The sequence below is a fragment of the Ambystoma mexicanum genome, chromosome 4p (genome assembly GCF_040938575.1).
Source record: "Ambystoma mexicanum isolate Mex_15411 chromosome 4p, UKY_AmexF1_1, whole genome shotgun sequence".
NCBI classification, from domain to species: Eukaryota; Metazoa; Chordata; class Amphibia; order Caudata; family Ambystomatidae; genus Ambystoma; species Ambystoma mexicanum.
The window spans coordinates 738,325,046-738,341,731 of NC_090927.1; the positions used below are offsets into that span (position 1 = coordinate 738,325,046).

A 16,686-nucleotide genomic window follows, 5' to 3' on the forward strand; every position below is an offset into this window, starting at 1 on the left:
CTCTTCGAGGATGAGTTCCAACAGATTTGCATATTTGACCTTTGGGTGAAATGGGGGTCAAGGTTTTCAATAGTCAGCTCTGTGTTCAAACTAAGCCTCTTTATCATTTATTTAACTTGCCCAACTGTACTATGTTTGCCTTTTCTTGGAATACATAGATGTTTCAAGTTTCACTTACAGATCCCATGGCTCTCTCCCAGACTTTCTCCCGTTTCCATTCCCTGTTCTGGGTGGGGAACATTTCACTGGTTCTGCCTGGGGCTGTTCCAAGATGTTTAGTTTCTTCCTTTTTCTTTCATTGAGGCCCGCTTGGTTTCGAAGCCCTTGGTATAGGCAGTTTGGATATTCTTTGCTGACCCAACCGCCCAGCCTTTCCATGTAGTGTGTTGTTTGCACTTTCACGTACAGTCGCCTATGAGACACTGCGATAGGCCAGTGCTTGAGGTTTCAGCGCCATTCTCGGACCGAACAGTCCACCCACAGGTCACACCACCACCACCCTTTCTCTTGGTTCTCACTGTGTCGGCCCTCGGTCGACTATAAAGATACTCTCTGGGCGCCCCACGCTCAGTCTTTTTGCTTCACTGAATTTCTTCTTGAGATAGGTTCACCTTTGTATCACCGTCTCCTTCTCCTGGGCTGGCAGGGTGCTGGAGTGGTCCCGCCTTGCCCCGGTCTCTCGCTCGCCCTCCAGTTTCCACCATCTTCTTCTACTACTACTACAATATATGTCTTGCCAACTTGCAAAATGCCCTTCACACTTTCTACCGCTACTGTCGACAGTCTGCGGACCTTCACCAAATGCTTGTGTGTTCCGACAAACCACACCCTGCATGTCGGTCTTCTCAGGAATTTCTAGTCCTTTTCTTCCGTTTCTCTCTCGAGACCTCCTATGGTCTCTCGCTCTCTCGCCTTCTGGATTCAGAACAGAACCAACACCTTCTTTACTCTTGAGTTTAAATAGTGAGGACGGCCCCAGCGTAACGTCAATTCGGTTGACAACAGCTGGTCGGGCACTCATCCTACTTGATTGCAACATCCTCAGGATTTTCTTCGTCCCTGTACTCATTACAGCGGGATGGTCTGACACTTAACCATAACACATTGTTTCAGACTATCATAGGCACAGAAGGTTTTGGTGTTACCCTATGGGTCGGGAGTTAAAGGGGCAGTGTCCCTGACTGAAGTCCTTCCCCGCAGGGGGGGGAAATCCTCTCCACGAGGTCCTCTCACATATTACCCCCCCTAAAGGGACTATTGGTTAGGGGCCACACCTCCCTAGCGTCATAGAAAGGGGCCACCCTCTGGGTTGAAGTGATGTCATCTGAAGGATTGTCACAGGTTGTAAAGTGCTCTATTGCTTCCCGCAGCTAGGTCAGCGCTCAAGAAATACCATAATAATAATAATCATCATGTCATGAATCCTTTGTCACGGTGTGAGAGGCAGCCAACCTCAATATAGTTTGGAGGATTCTGTACATATCTCATTGGGGCCTCATCCTCTGGCTCCGCACCAGGGTCTGATATATAGTCCTCAGATGACTAGGGAACCATTTACTACAGCATGTTTATCTAGGGTACTTGTATCTCAGGGTCACTACCAGAATCAGAGTAATAGCACTAGGAAAGCTGGCCAGAATTCTCCTGTGCTTCTTCCCTCCAGGGATAAAGGTTCTCTAGTCACCACCAACGACTGAGATACAATGCTCAGACGGCTGGACAGAACTCTCCTGTACTCTCTGATTCAAGGGGTTTGGTATGCCAGGTCCCCCATCAGGATCTTAGTTTTAGCAATCGGTAAACTAGGCAGCAGTATCCTGTGCTCTCTCCAAGGGGCTTGGTACTTTGAGTTTCCCCACTAGGATCTGGGTCAAAGGCCCAAGCAGGCTGGTCAGCACTTATGTACTATACCCACCTGTATATTAGCTTCTTCTCCAGCTCCAGAAGTTGGAAGACTGCTCCTGCTTTTCCATGATGATTTATATAGTTCTCTATATCTAAAATTTAGCAAATGTAGCTTCCAATTGCATCTTCAATTGCCTCTTCTCTAGCACTTACATCTGATGACTTTGTCAAGGGCCAGGTCACGGTCTCCAAAGGCAATAGAATTAATCCCCAAGGCAGTCTGGCAAAACATGTAACTGGAGGCTATGGGACTCTTGGAGGTATAACAGAAGGTCCAAATCATCTATGCGCGGGAGCATCTCTGAACGAAGTAGCAGAAGGATCAGAACATGATCAAACTCAGGAAGCCTTCGAAAGGAAGGCATCTCTGGAGGCATGGCACACCCATTTGTTTGTGAAATCCACCATAGGTGGAGGCTAGAGGCTTTTCTTACACTATTTCTGTTTCTTGCCCCATTGTCAAATTCTGCAAAATGTGCCACTTTGGATCCACCTCCTTGTGGAATCCTCAATTGTCAGTGAGCTAACTCCAGGTTACATTTATATTTCTGTTTAGCTTTATGTTTCCTTTACCCCAATACATATAACCCAGAGTCCTGGCTTCGACAGATTGGAAAGCTCCAACAAAACATGGAAGCCAAAATTGTGCAATAGGAGGAACTGCTAAAGTAAATTATGATCATCAATCAGCAGCTCAATGCCCAGGTGCAGACTTTGCAAGCACATTTGGGGGCAGCTGCAGGGACAGCAATTGGTGTACCGGTGTGGCTACCTCTGCCACAAATTTTGAATGGACATTTTAAGGACTACCAGTAATTTCTGAACCAATGGCAAATACATTTTATATACCGAGCAAGGTATTTTTGCACAGACAAGGCCAAGATGTAATTCATTCTCAGTAATCAGACAGGAGACAACTATTTGTAATCTGCTCTATTGTTGGTAAATCAAAGTCCTCTACACACAACTTTTGCTAACTTTGAAAGAGAATTTAAATTAGTGTTTGCCCCGTGATAGGCACAGCACTGCAGGACTGCCCAGTTGTCTGAGCTCTCACAAGGAAACATGGAGGCGAGAACCTACATTGCCATCTACAAGCATGTATCCGCAGAAAGGGATTGGAATGTGATCACCTTGCAGGCTCACTTTCTTAAAGTGCCCAAGGATGAAACTCTACTACACATGGAACCACTGCACAATATGAACAAGTAGATTCACTTTGACCATGCAAATAGAGCAGAGATTGGCAGAAAGATGTACGATTACCTTTCCTCAAGGGAGAAGACCCAGGGTATGCCTTGAGTATCACTCCAAACAACAAGAGGGTACATCAGAGCCGATGCAACAGGGCTTGTGGACCCACCACGTAATAGGAGAGAAAACGAAGACGAATACAGCATCTATGCCTGTACAAAATAAAAGAGGCAATTTTCGAGCAGCTGTCCTGTGCATTGCTCAAGAGCTCAGACAATTCAAGAGCAGAAGTTAAGTTTCAAGTGCCTTTATTATTATAATTCAGAAAACTGCGAGATTATGGTTTAACTGAGTTTTTCAAATAGGAGTTCCACACAACAGAACAAAGTAAACTCCTTAATTTACCCAGCTCTATTCTCTTTCTTCTGCTACTCTGTTTTTGATCTTATCCTCGTCTGTGTCCTACACTTTCTGCTTTACTCCTCCTCCACCTCTCGCGGGTGATTTTCTTCCTTCCTTCAGACAGTACCTTCCTGCTTTCTGTAGCCAGGATTGTTTAACAAGTGGGTCCTGAAGCTAATGTAGTTGGGCTGCCATAGTGACATTAACATCTGTAAATGCCCACACAGTACTGCTGAGTGGGCATTTCCAGATTTTGGGTTGGCCTTGCCTGCTCTGGCCCTACCCTGTCTACGCCTCTGTAACTGTAGCCTCCTTACCTCAGCTCTCTATTGATTTCTTTCCAAATCCTCCAAACGTCTCCTCTCCCCGTCACCTCCTCTCATCCGTTCCCCTCCTGATGATTTCCTCCTTTACTCCAAACTGCTTCTGTTTTCCTCCTTAATCCCTTCCTATATGCCCTTCTCTCAATTATCTGTTACTTCTATCTAAACAGCTTCTTTCCTCCTTAATAATCTCCTCTCCACCCTTCTCTCTTGATGGTCTCCTCCTTACCTCTCAACTGTTCTCCTACTTAATCACCTCCTCGTCCCCCTCCTCTCTTGATAGCCTCCTCCTCACCGTCCAACTGTTCTTCTACTCCTGGATGCCCCTCCTCTTTCTGCCACTTTCATCTGCCCCACTCTGCCACACACTGCCTAACTCCTCTTGCCTTCCAATTCAAAATACACACGCTATTTGTTTTTCCCTCCCATTTATTCACCTTTGCATACGCACTGGTCTACTTGCTGTAGATTCATCTGCCCTGGGCACCATCTTAGAATCAGATGACCTTGGGCTGTGTTTGGCGTGGTGCGAGGCGTGGTGTCTGCTGCCTGAATCCCAGCAAGTGAGCAATGGAAACTTCATACTGCACATGGCTCTGCAAAGCTGATACAATGGAGCAAACCAGTAGACAAACGGGTGTTACATCTATATCCCTACCACTTTGAGAACCATGATTGCATCTTTGCTTGCTGAGCACAGAGTGTATGGATTGGTGGCCGCTGGTAGTCGGAGCTGTCCCCGGTTGTTGGGGAGCAGCTATTCTGTTTCACGTCTGAAAGGTATTAATGAATGGGGACCATATTGCGAGGTATTTGGTGCTGGTATTAGTTAAAAGTACTAACATTCTCTCAATCGAGATGATTTCCCAGATCTTCAACCACCATGAAGGTGGGTTTTCCAGAGTTTTCCAGAACTTCGCCAGGCTCACCCGCACAGCTGTTAGGAGATGGGTCATCAATCTCGCTTTTGTTCCTGATTTTGGGTAGAGGACCTCTTTGTCTGTGGCACCCAAAATAATCAATATGGGATCTAGTGGAAGTTGTATCTCCAGTATATGTTTAATTCTAGCAAGAATGTTATTTCCATTATGTTTGAATAGTGTGCCTGACCCCCGCATAAGGAACGCATACCCTACCTCTCCACAATCTCTTCAACAGACAATTCAAGTGATACGAGCCACCCAGCCGGCCCAGATCCTCCAACACAGGTTTACTGCAAACCGCCAAAACGAAAAAGCAGCAGGACCTAGGCAAAGCGATCCCGACCTTAAGTATAGAAAAACGGAATGCACTTCCTACTTCACTGAAGCTTGAATCCAATTACACCCTCTTCAGGAAAAAATTGAAAACATTACTTTTCAAATGAACCCTGAAAGTAGATCAAACCGATTATGAAGTAACTCTGGTCACTCTGTATCTTGTCCCGTCTTGATTTCCTGTTGTCCTGTCTCCTTGTAAGCGCTCTGATGCCAGCGGGCTTTAGCGCTATATAAACAAATAAATAAAAATAAATAAAAACAGGACATATGTATGTGTTGTGGGGTCATTTATGCACATTCTTTGAAGGATACACACTTGGAGGACTTCTGCATCTGGTCCCATATTTGATACCAAGTGTTTGTTGGGATCTCTTTCTCAATATCATATTACAATTTGAACATATGTAGGAGAATTGCAGTGCCAATCTCTGAGTCTAGGAGTATGTAGGCTTCCTTAGTTTCAGTGTCTTTTGAAACCACCTTTAGGGTATTAAGTGCCTGCTTTCTTCACTGACATCTATTGTAGAATTAGAAACCTATCAGAGGTATGGGATAGATTGCTCATGTCGTGTATGCCACAAGTCTAACTTTGAATATTGCAAAATTGAATTAAAAAAACAGAAATGAAGCTTCTCAGTTCATGGCATGCTTTCAAAGACCCATTGAATATCCCAAAACCTCCATCTTTGTTTGGCATACGTTTATCCTATGGTGACAAAGTCAAGAATGTTGGTGTTCTCTGGCAAACTGATCTCAGATTAAACTCTCATATTTGTGGGATAGTTAAGTCAGCCTTGCTAGACTCTACATTTTATAAAGGATCTTACCATTTAGTCCTCAAATGAAAACACTTGTTAACTCAAAAATGGATCATACAAACGGCCTATTGATGGGCATGCTAGCAAATCAAATCCACCACCTATACACAGCCCAAAATGCAGCATTAGACCCATTTTCAAACTTCCTAAATGGAGCCAGGTTTCCAATCATCATGGTTTTTTTACACTAGCTGCCATTTCATACAATTACTCAACTTAAAATCTTGTGTACTGTTTTCAAGTGCCTACATTGTTATCTGAATAGCGATTAGCTCAGTTAGAGATATAAAGAAGAATGCACTAACCTGCTCATCCAGCGGTAACCAGGAAGGGCAAAGGTACTGACGACTGCGAAGGCTTCCCTATAAGCCCAATCACTCCCCAACCGGATTGAACAACCAGGAGAAGGGAGGACTGTGCCCCCAGGGAAACCCTCTATGGGGAAAAAAACCTGTGCGGCACTGAAGACACTGGTTCTGGGCTGGATTCAATGTCCTGGAATATTGCGGGAACTGTGATGCTGAAGTACGAGTTCGGATGGGAAGAGTTCTGTAGAAATGAGAAAGAGCTGATGAGAGAGGTAAAGGTCGGAAGAGGAGAGTCCCACAGAAACCCTGCGCCTACCTATATCTACCTTGGATGTTCTAATGCAGACAAATTGCACTCCGTGTATCAAGGAACTCGGAAGGCTGAAGGGATGGAAGGAACACTCCTGGAAGGTACAGAAGAGGAGGATGGTTAGTAGAATAGTAGCAGAATGGTGGGGCTAGGAAGAGAGAAGAGGAAAGGACCTTAAAGTAAGTACCATAGAATGAAAGCGCTTGTACTAGATTCGGATAGAGGTCCGGAGATACACTGCAGGGGGTCTTGGCGGGTGGAATCAAAGAATCCCTGAATTCTGGAAGATTCAATGCTAAAGCACACAAGAGGGAAAGAGTTAGCATTCGAACACAAGTCAGAGAGTAAAGATCCCTAGAAGGCGATCACTTACGAAGCGTCTGGGCTAAAGGAGAAGCGACGCGCAGAGGCAAAGCAATCGGTTCCTTATATCCGGTCACATGACCCGTTGGCGACGTCTGAGAAGTGCATGAAACAACTAGACCGGCACTCAAAGAATAACAAGAAAGATACGCCACCATGCTGGCGGGATTCACAAATGCGGAACGGCATGTCCTGCCGCGATGCCACAAGGACCAACGTTTATAGCAGGTTGTAACAGTATGCCCCCTCCGCATGCAGCCGGAAGAACTTGCGAACCAAACGGGGGGCATGAACCCCTGAAGCTGGTTCCCAGGACCTCTCAGCCGGAGAAAACCCTTTCCAATCGATCAGGAATTGAAGACGCCCCCTGTGGTAACAGGAATCACAAATAGCAGCCACTTCGAATTCAAGTCCCGTAGCAGTAGATACCAGGAGAGGCGAAAAAAGGGGAGCGTAGAAAACGATCAGGCACTCCCATCTTAATCTGGGAGAGGTGAAACACAGGATGTATCCGAGACCAAGAAGGAGGCAGCGAGAGTCTGATTGCTGCCGTGCCCACCAGGGACACTACCCTGAAGGGACCAAAGAACCGGGGAGACAGCTTAGAAGGAACCAAATGGCGATGAAGAAATCGAGAAGATAGTCATACATTGTCGCCAATCGACACCTTTGGAGCTGGCAGTCGATGGCGATCCGCAATCTCCTTGGCCCGATCCTGAGCCGAGCGAAGAGCCCTTCGGGCAACTAGATGACCCTGTTGAATGTCTGCAACAAGCCGGTCCACTCCGGGACAACGGGAAGGAGTGGGTGAAATGGTCGGAACGTAAGCTGGATGGTAACCATAAGTGCAATAGAAAGGGCTGGTCTTCAACGCCGAATGCTTGGCGTTATTATAGGCGAATTCCGCCAATGGTAAGAGATCAACCCAGTCGTCTTGGACCGCTGATACGAAACAACGTAAATAGCATTCCAGCGTTTGATTCAAGCGTTTTGTTTGCCCGTTAATCTGTGGGTGATACCCTGAGCTCAGTGCCCTTCTGATTCCCAAAAAGGAGCACAACTTCTGCCAAAAAAGGGAGATGTACTGGGGTCCCCGGTCCGACACGATTGTGTCTGGTACTCCATGACGTGAGAAGATATCAGAAATGAAGACTCTGGCCATGTGGTCTGCATTAAGAAGTTTAGACAAAGGGGTGAAGTGAGCTATCTTTGTGAAATAGGGAACAAGTTACTTACCTGTAACTGTTGTTCTCCAGCATGGGTCTGGCATGGATTCACATGCTCATGAATATACCCTGTCGTCAGGCTGGGAATCCTCGGTAAAGAAAAAATCAGTATCAGTTTCGTTTCTGATCTGTCTTTCGTAGTAGTAACCAATCACTGATCTCTGCCTCATACTGACCACAGCCAATGACTGCCCTCTACCTAAGCCCCGCCTCTGGCAGCCATCTTCAGATTTTTACCGCACGTTCAAGTGTTGGGATCCTCGTGCTATTGCTCTTGAGCGTTAGTGCTATTTTTCAAGTTTTTTCTCAAAAAAAGTCTCTTTTTTCGGTCAAAAGAGCCTCAAGCTCCACCGTTTCTGCATCCGATCAACGGGGACCCGTGTCGGATTCGTCTACGCCCCTCAAGGGTGAAGTTTTCGTCGAGCCACGCTTTTGGAGGACTCCAGAAGTTTCTCAGGCCCATCTCGAACATGGCCCAGGAGAAGGGAAGCTTGACGCCCGGAAAGCTGTTCAGGGTCTGCCCTGGATGCCAGCTTCAGAATGTCTTCAAGGAGGACGAACACTCCCTTTGCCTTTACTGCCTACATGAGGACAAGACGCACGTGGAGCAGGACTGTGCGTTTTGCGGCAATATGTCGGAGCGGACCATGAAGGACCGCCATCAACGTCTCGCCAACTGGCTGGAAGGAAAGAGCCCGTCAGGCGAGAAGAAGAAGAAGAAGTCCGAGTGGTCTTCTAAGACCTTTGAGAGCGCCCCGGCGACGGGGGTCCAAAAGAAGGCCAAGCACTGCGAGTCCGCTGGCACCGGGAGCGCCGAACGGTCGGGCTCTATGGGCGCCAGGCAGGGCGCATCCTCCCCGGCGCCATCAACCACGAGCCAACGCTCTGGCTCGGGTAAGAGGAGGGCCGAGCACCCGGCGAAACTCCTGGAGGGACCCCGGTCGTGCCCTAAGGCCCCATCAGAGGGGGAGCGAGGTGGTGACCCTCCCCCTAAGGCGGTGAGCACACCTAAGGTGTGAAAGCCTTGATCCATCCAGCCAAGGCCTCTATCGAGACAGTCGCGGCGGCCCTGGCTCAGCCTGTGGAGGCTACACCAGTGGTGGCGACCCCGGGGCCCAGAATCTGCCTGCCACCGCGGAGGGAGTCCTCTTTCGTGCCCATCGACAGGACCCCCGTGAAACCTCCAACGGAGAAGAAAAAGGGGGGGCAGTAGGTCGTCGTGGACTCGGCCTCAGCCTCTGAGGAGGAGCTGATCGAAGTCTTAGGCCACGGCTCTGGCGTGGAAGAAGGCCATCCTGTCGGGGGGGACCCCGACGTGGAAGACGACGAGGGCGTCGAGGATGCCGACGGGGCTCCTGATCTCCCGTCGGATCTCCCTCAACCAGTGCCGTAAAACAACTCGGCGGCTATTTTGTTGGCTATACAGTCCTTATGCTCGGAGATAAAGACGAGACTGCCGTTACCACCAACGGAGGAACTGCTCCCGACGGGGGGCCCGGAGCCAGGCCCTTCTGGGAGCCCTCCCCCTAAGAGAAGAAGGATTCACCCTCCACCTCCTTTTCAGCCATCGCGCCCTGTTCAGCCCTCCTCCCCGTCCACGACACGTGGGGATGATACGGGGACTGACACGGCCGCGACGGGCACAGACGACGAGGATTACGACGAGGATCTCCCGTCGTCACCTCCCACCCGGGCTTCCCCGCCCGACGAGATTGGATCGTTTCACTCCATGATCTCTAGGGCATCCGAGCTTTTCCAGCTCTGCCTGGAAGAGAAGAAGGAAGGTTTCCTTTATCAACGGCGCAAGACCAAGAGGAAGACGGTCCTCGCTTTACCTCTACTAGACGATATTTGGGATGAGGGCCTCGCCCTCCTCAAGAACCCATCCACGACGCCGGCTAGAAGGTACTTCTTCTCGTACCGGATCCGGGACGCGGCCCCCTTGTGTCTTCGGGCACAGCCGACCCCGGACTCGGTCGTCTCCGCGGCGGCCAGGAAAAAAGGGGGGGGGGGGCGGCTCTACATCAACCTCCCCGCCGGACGGCGAGGGAAAGAAATTAGACACGATGGGATGCAGAGTCATCTCGTCGGCAGCGACGACGATTAAGGCAGCCAACGCCTTGGCTATCGTAGCCCGCTACGACAGGGAGTTGTGGTACAAACTGGCCCCCCTGGACTCCTCCGTGGAATCGCGATCGACGCAGTAGAATTTCGTGAAGGTGTGCGTCGACCTCCACGTAGCAGCCCTGCAGATGTCCAGCAAGGGCACACCAGATAGGAACGCCAGTAGTTCTTTTTCCAGTACCGAATAGTTTACTTCCGAGGGATTAAAGGTCTTGGATAAATAGGCAACTGGTAACTCCACACCTTGGCTGGACTTCTGCAGGAGGACTGCTCCCAAAGCATAGTGAGAAGCGTCAGTCTCTAGAATAAACTGCTTGGACTGGTCAGGGGTTGACAATATCGGGGCAAAGGAAATCAATCTTTTCAGTTTATCAAAGGCCTCTTCTGTCTTTGAATCCTAAGAAAAAGGTACATCTTTTTTCAACAATCTTGTGATGGGAAGAATGATGTCGGAAAAACATGGGATGAATTTACGATAGAAATTTGCGAAGCCCAGAAACCGTTGTATCTCTTTTATGTTTGATGGAGATGGCCATTCCAATACGGCCGAAACCTGTCTGGGGTCCATCGAAACACCCTGAGCCGATAGCACGAACCCCAGATAATTGACCTGAGTCTTGTGGAATTCGCATTTCTTCGCCTTGCAATACAAAGGGTTAGCTTGAAGTCGGTCTAGGACTACTTTCACATGCCGGATGTGATCCGTTTCATTTGCTGAGAAAACCAATATGTAGTCCAAATATACAATCACATAGTGCAATAAGATGTCCGCAAACAAATGGTCCATGAATCTTTGGAATATGGCTGCGGCATTTGAGAGGCCAACTCATAATGCCCAAAGGGTGTTCGGAAGGCTGTCTTCCATTCATCTCTGGGAGCGATACGGATGAGATGATAAGCCCCTCGGAGATCCAGTTTTGTGTAAATGGAAGCCCCTTGCACTGCTTCGAGGATGTCTGGAATTAGGGGCATCGGATATTTGTCTGGTACTGTGATCCTGTTGAGACCTCTATAGTCGATACAAGGTCGGAGCTCCTCGGTATCTTTCTTTGGAATAAAGAACAGAGATGCCCCAGCAGAGGAGGTGGATTCAGTAATTAGGCCGTTTTGTAGGTTGGTATGAAGGTACTCCTTGAGAGCCTCTTTCTCTCGCTGGGATAAAACATACATTCTTCCAAATGGAACTGGCTGATCGGGAAGCAACTCTATATGACAGTCATCTCTCCGATGCGGAGGTAAGGTAGGAAATTGTGGTGTGGAAAATACCGATAGGTATTTCTGATAACATACAGGGACGTTTCCTAACTGAGAAATCGTTGTGATCGGAGTGTGACTGGGCTCTTGTTGAGAGATATGAAGTCCCACAGATTCATGGGAGAGACAGTGAGTCACACAAAATTCCGACCCCAGAAATAGGGTACCAGCGGACCAGTTAATAAACGGATTGTGTAACTGTAACCAGGGCCAGCCTAGTATGATCGGAAAATCTGCTGCCTGTATCAAATCAAAGGTAAGGGTTTGCTTATGAGAAGCTAGAAAACTAGTTAAGGGTTTAGTTTGCTCCCGAATAGGGCCTGAGCTTAAAGGGCTCCCTTCTACCCCTTGAATGGGCGCAATGCAAGTCTTAGCGATACGGGCAATTCCTTTGCTTTCGGCCCATTAATCATCAATGAAATTTCCTGCGGCTCCGCAATCCACTAAAGCCGGGACCCTCTGAATTACTTGGTCTTGGAACATCAGAGTCATTGACACCACCACCATAGTAAGATCCTGTGATTGGGACGCGTGTGAAACGTCTATCTGGGTCGAGGAACCTCATTCTTTTTTCCCAGCCGTGGTTCCTCCTACGACTGGGATTTGGAGTTTCCCGAGGCTTGTGTTCCTGTTCTGCGGGGCGGTACAGTCGGACAATCTCGTAACACATGTGTGGAGGCACCGCAATACATGCATAGGCCTAATGTTTTACGTCGTTCCTTTTCATTCAACGATAATGGACCTCGGGCTGTCCCAATCTGCATTGGCTCTTCTGTCTGTGGGGTATTGCTAAGTGTTTGGTATTGCTCGGATCGTGGACGAAACCCCTTTCCTTTCTTTCTTTCAGCTAATCTCTCTTGGAGACGATAGTCCATCTGCATGGTGATGGTGATCATGTCAGCTAAGTTGGCAGGACGGGGAACTCTGGACACTTCATCCTTTAGCTCCTCAGTGAGTCCTCTTCGGAATAGCGTAAGAAGAGTGTCGTCCGTCCAATTAGTTTCAGAGGATAACTGTTTAAACAAGGTAATGTAAGCCAGGAGATCCTCTTTCCCTTGCCTAAGATCGAGGAGTTTCTCCTGGGAGGCCACGGATATCTCTTGCCTGTTAAACATGGACTTAAGGCTGTTAGTAAAGGCTGGATACGAATCCAGAATCACATTTCCCGAGGTAACTAAAGGGGTTGCCCATGCTAATGCAGGGCCGGAAAGTTGAGAAATCAAAAAACCCACTTTATCCTTATCAGTAGGGAAATATCTTGGTTTGAATGTAAACTGTACTGTGCAACTATCCAAAAACTCTTTTAATTTAGGAGGATTTCCATCAAATTTGCCCGAAGGCAGAGAGGACGGAGGGTTCTCAGGGGCTGCTTGAGCTATTTGTTGACGGAGCTGCGCATTATCTTGCTTGACACTTTGCAGTTCCATAGACATGGACTGCATGGCGGCCATGAGTTGTTGCATTTGCTGTTCCATGGTCACTTGCCAGATGTACCAAAAAATGTCTTTATGGCGTCGCTATCTGTTATCTGAATAGCTATTAGCTCAGTTAGAGATATAAAGAAGAACGCACTAACCTGCTCATCCAGCGGTGACCAGGAAGGGCAAAGGTACTGACGACTGCGAAGGCTTCCCTATAAGTCCAATCACTCCCCACCCGGATTGAACAACCAGGAGAAGGGAGGACTGTGCCCCCAGTGAAACCCTCTGTGGGAAAAAAACCCTGCGCTGCACTGAAGACCCTGGTTCTGGGATGGATTCAATGTCCTGGAATCTTGGGGGAACTGTGATGCTGAAGTACGAGTTTGGATGGGAAGATTTCTGTAGAAATGAGAAAGAGCTGATGAGAGAGGTAAAGGTCGGAAGAGGAGAGTCCCACAGAAACCCTGCGCCTACCTATATCTGCCTTGGATGTTCTAATGCAGACAAATTGCACTCCATGTATCAAGGAACTCGGAAGGCTGAAGGGATGGAAGGAACACTCCTGGAAGGTACGGAAGAGGAGGATGGTTAGTAGAATAGTAGCAGAATGGCGGGGCTAGGAAGAGGGAAGAGGAAAGGATCCTAAAGTAAGTACCATAGAATGAAAGCGCTTGTACTAGATTTGGATAGAGGTCCGTAGATACACTGCAGGGGGTCTCGGCGGGTGGAATCAAAGAATCCCTGAATTCTGGAAGATTCAATGCTAAAGCACACAAGAGGGAAAGAGTTAGCAATCGAACACAAGTCAGAGAGTAAAGATCCCTAGAAGGCGATCACTTACGAAGCGTCTGGGCTAAAGGAGTAGCGACGCGCAGAGGCAAAGCAATCGGTTCCTTATATCCGGTCACATGACCCGTTGGCGACGTCTGAGAAGTGCGTGAAACAACTAGACCGGCACTCAAAGAATAGCAAGAAAGATACGCCACTGTGCTGGGGGGATTCACAAATACGGAACGGTACGTCCTGCCGCGATGCCACAAGGACCAACGTTTATAGCAGGTTGTAACATACATGGCCTGTCTCCTCACTAACTGGCCCATTAAATCCATCCCTACTCCCCTGCCCGTTCCATGCGATCTTCCTGCCAGAATCTAATGGCTATCCCTTCTACTAGATTTTGAATCAGATGTAACTTGAGATGTTCTGTTACCGGGCCAACACTTTTGGAATGTGCTGCCATTTGGCCTTCGGACTCTCCAGACTGTCTACGCTTTCTGAAAAGAGTTGAGAACTTTAATAACGGAATCAATCAATCGAAATAAAAATCAGATCACATAGATTACAAGAATTATGTTTAAAAAAACACAGATTGATGGTACAAGACCCTGAAGACCAAGGATACCTTTTGAAATGGAGTCACAACACCGTGGATGAACAGGAAAGATACTCCACCACGTACACCAATATTTTTGATGGGCATAACTGTCATGATCTCTGCTTCCAAAAGGTCAGGGTTTTCCCAACTCCCTTGGAAGCAGATCCATAACCCAGGTTCCGAGTGCCAACCAGTACCAATTGGGACCTTTTGGACCCAGTCCTGGCGCCAGTGGCACCAGGCTCATAAATATGCCCAGTCCCAGCGCTGGAAGCGCCAGGCTCATAATGCTTCGGTGGACTTACCTGCAGCAGACCATGCTGCTTACTTGCCTGCCAGTTGAGCCTCTGATCCTCTTCTTTTTGGAACTACTTTTCCTGTTGGGTGGGGCAGGAGCCACTCCCTAGATTCAGAACACTGGAACTCTTCTTGAAAGCAGGAACTCTTTTCTTACCTAGGCGTGGCTGTGGAAGGAGGGACCTAAGCACTACAGGAGGCTATTTAAACCACACCCGATGGATGAATCTTGCTTTGCGTTATTCTGCATCCTCTGCAGCAGAACGCTCATCGTGTCTTCTGCATCTGATCCTGGGCCTAAGGAAAAAGGCTTACCATCCTGAATCCAGTCTTCAGCAACACCTATAAAGACAAGAAAATCCAGTCTTCAGCAACACCTATAAAGACAAGAAAGAACAGGTTAGCATTACGGTCTTCAGTGACAGCTCTTCACTTACCTGGTCCATCGGCTGTCACCAACGCCTCGCGCTGCAATCCGGCATCTGAAAGACAAAGGCTTACCAACTCTTCGTGCGCTCCGGAGGTCTTCACAATGCATTCCGGCATCTGAAAGACAAAAGCTTACCAACTCTTCGCACGCTCCGGAGGCCTTCGTCGCTGCATCCCACATCTGAAAGACAAAACAAGGTGCGTTTAAAGACATTGGGGAACTTTAATACTCACGTGCCATTACTCCTTTCCTCATCTAACCCAGTGGGTATTCCGGCACCCTGCAGCCGCTCCGAACTTGTACCTGCAAAATAAAAAGACAGTTAGAGCGCATCGTGAAGTGGGCAACAAGCGCTTACTTACGTGCTTCCAGGCGCTTCTATTCATCACACGGGCTCCATCTTCAACTCACTTCAGCCCGTCATCCGCCATCGCCGGAACCCTGCAAAACAAGAAACATCATTACTAAAGACTGTAAAGACATTAGAATTACTCGAAACTTACCGTTCGTGCAGTAATCGACGGACAGCAGTCCTCTGAAGTCAAGACGCCTGCTCCCCTTATCCAGTGAAGAAACTGGTTACAGCACCCTGCCCCGAGGCAGATGGAGAGCACGGCGTTCACTTACCTAAGGTGAGAGCGTTAACCTTTGGTGTTCTACAGGAGAAGAGAAAGGGAAGAAGAGAGAGACATTCAATAACCCAGTTCCTTAATCCCATATTTTCTATCTGCAGACATCTTACCCTTTGAGTCAGACATACAGTGCACAGAGGTCCAGCCCAAAGAGCCAGCCGTGTGTTACACATCACCTTTGAAGATACGGTATACGCCCAGTCAAGACCGGCGCCTCTACGGGAATCAGGTGAGCGTTACAATAACTGAAAGAGGCCATACCCAAGTATAATGACCAATGTGAGGTGTCTAGATGGATGATGGATGAACGCTGGAGGAAAAGGATAAGCTGTGCCCACTGGCAACATCCAATAACACGTGATAATATCAGATTGGAAGGGATGCCGTGGATATTGGGTTTTTACCTAGATGCTTCTTACCTTGTCACCAACTGTCCAATGTCACCACATTGTTTCCCCGAAACATGTTAAAAATGCATGGATTACCAAAAGAGATCATAACAGCTTGAAGGACAAAGTTTGCATCCAAGGTTTTTGGAGGTCCATTTGTCAATTATAATGAATTCGGCCAGGTGATGTCACCAGACAGCATTCATGGTCAGATGGGCAGGCAGAAAGACGGGATCACAACTTGGAGCAGTACTTCAGGTGTTACATCAAACAGAGACAGGACAATTGGGTCTTCTTGCTACAGATTGTGGAATTTGCTTATAACAATTGTATCCTCTTTGAATGGGTAAAATAAACTTTGTCTCAGTGGCCTAGAAGCCACATTCCTTAACTATTGCATTGCTTCAGGTACAGATACTGACCGGCAAGGAGAGAAAATAGGCCATCAAGAACACACAAGCAGAATACACCTTAACTCACACAAACCAAGTCGACTTAGAAGAAACAGGATACAATGCAAAAGGAAGAAAAGAGCAATGACCCAGGTGGCAGAGTGTTGTTGTCTACTCAATATATTGCTTTCCCACAACGCTGCAAGAAACTGGCTCATAGGTTTGTGGGCTCATTAAAGGTTTATAGGAGAATTGTTTGGGCAG

The 16,686-nt window shown here is 48.0% G+C and overlaps 1 protein-coding gene across 1 annotated transcript in view; it reads right to left on the minus strand.

Moving 5' to 3' along the window:
* LOC138453438 (lebercilin-like) overlaps positions 1-16,686 on the minus strand; it is a 1,169,225-nt gene that overhangs the window by 343,115 nt on the left and 809,424 nt on the right. The window lies entirely within an intron of this gene.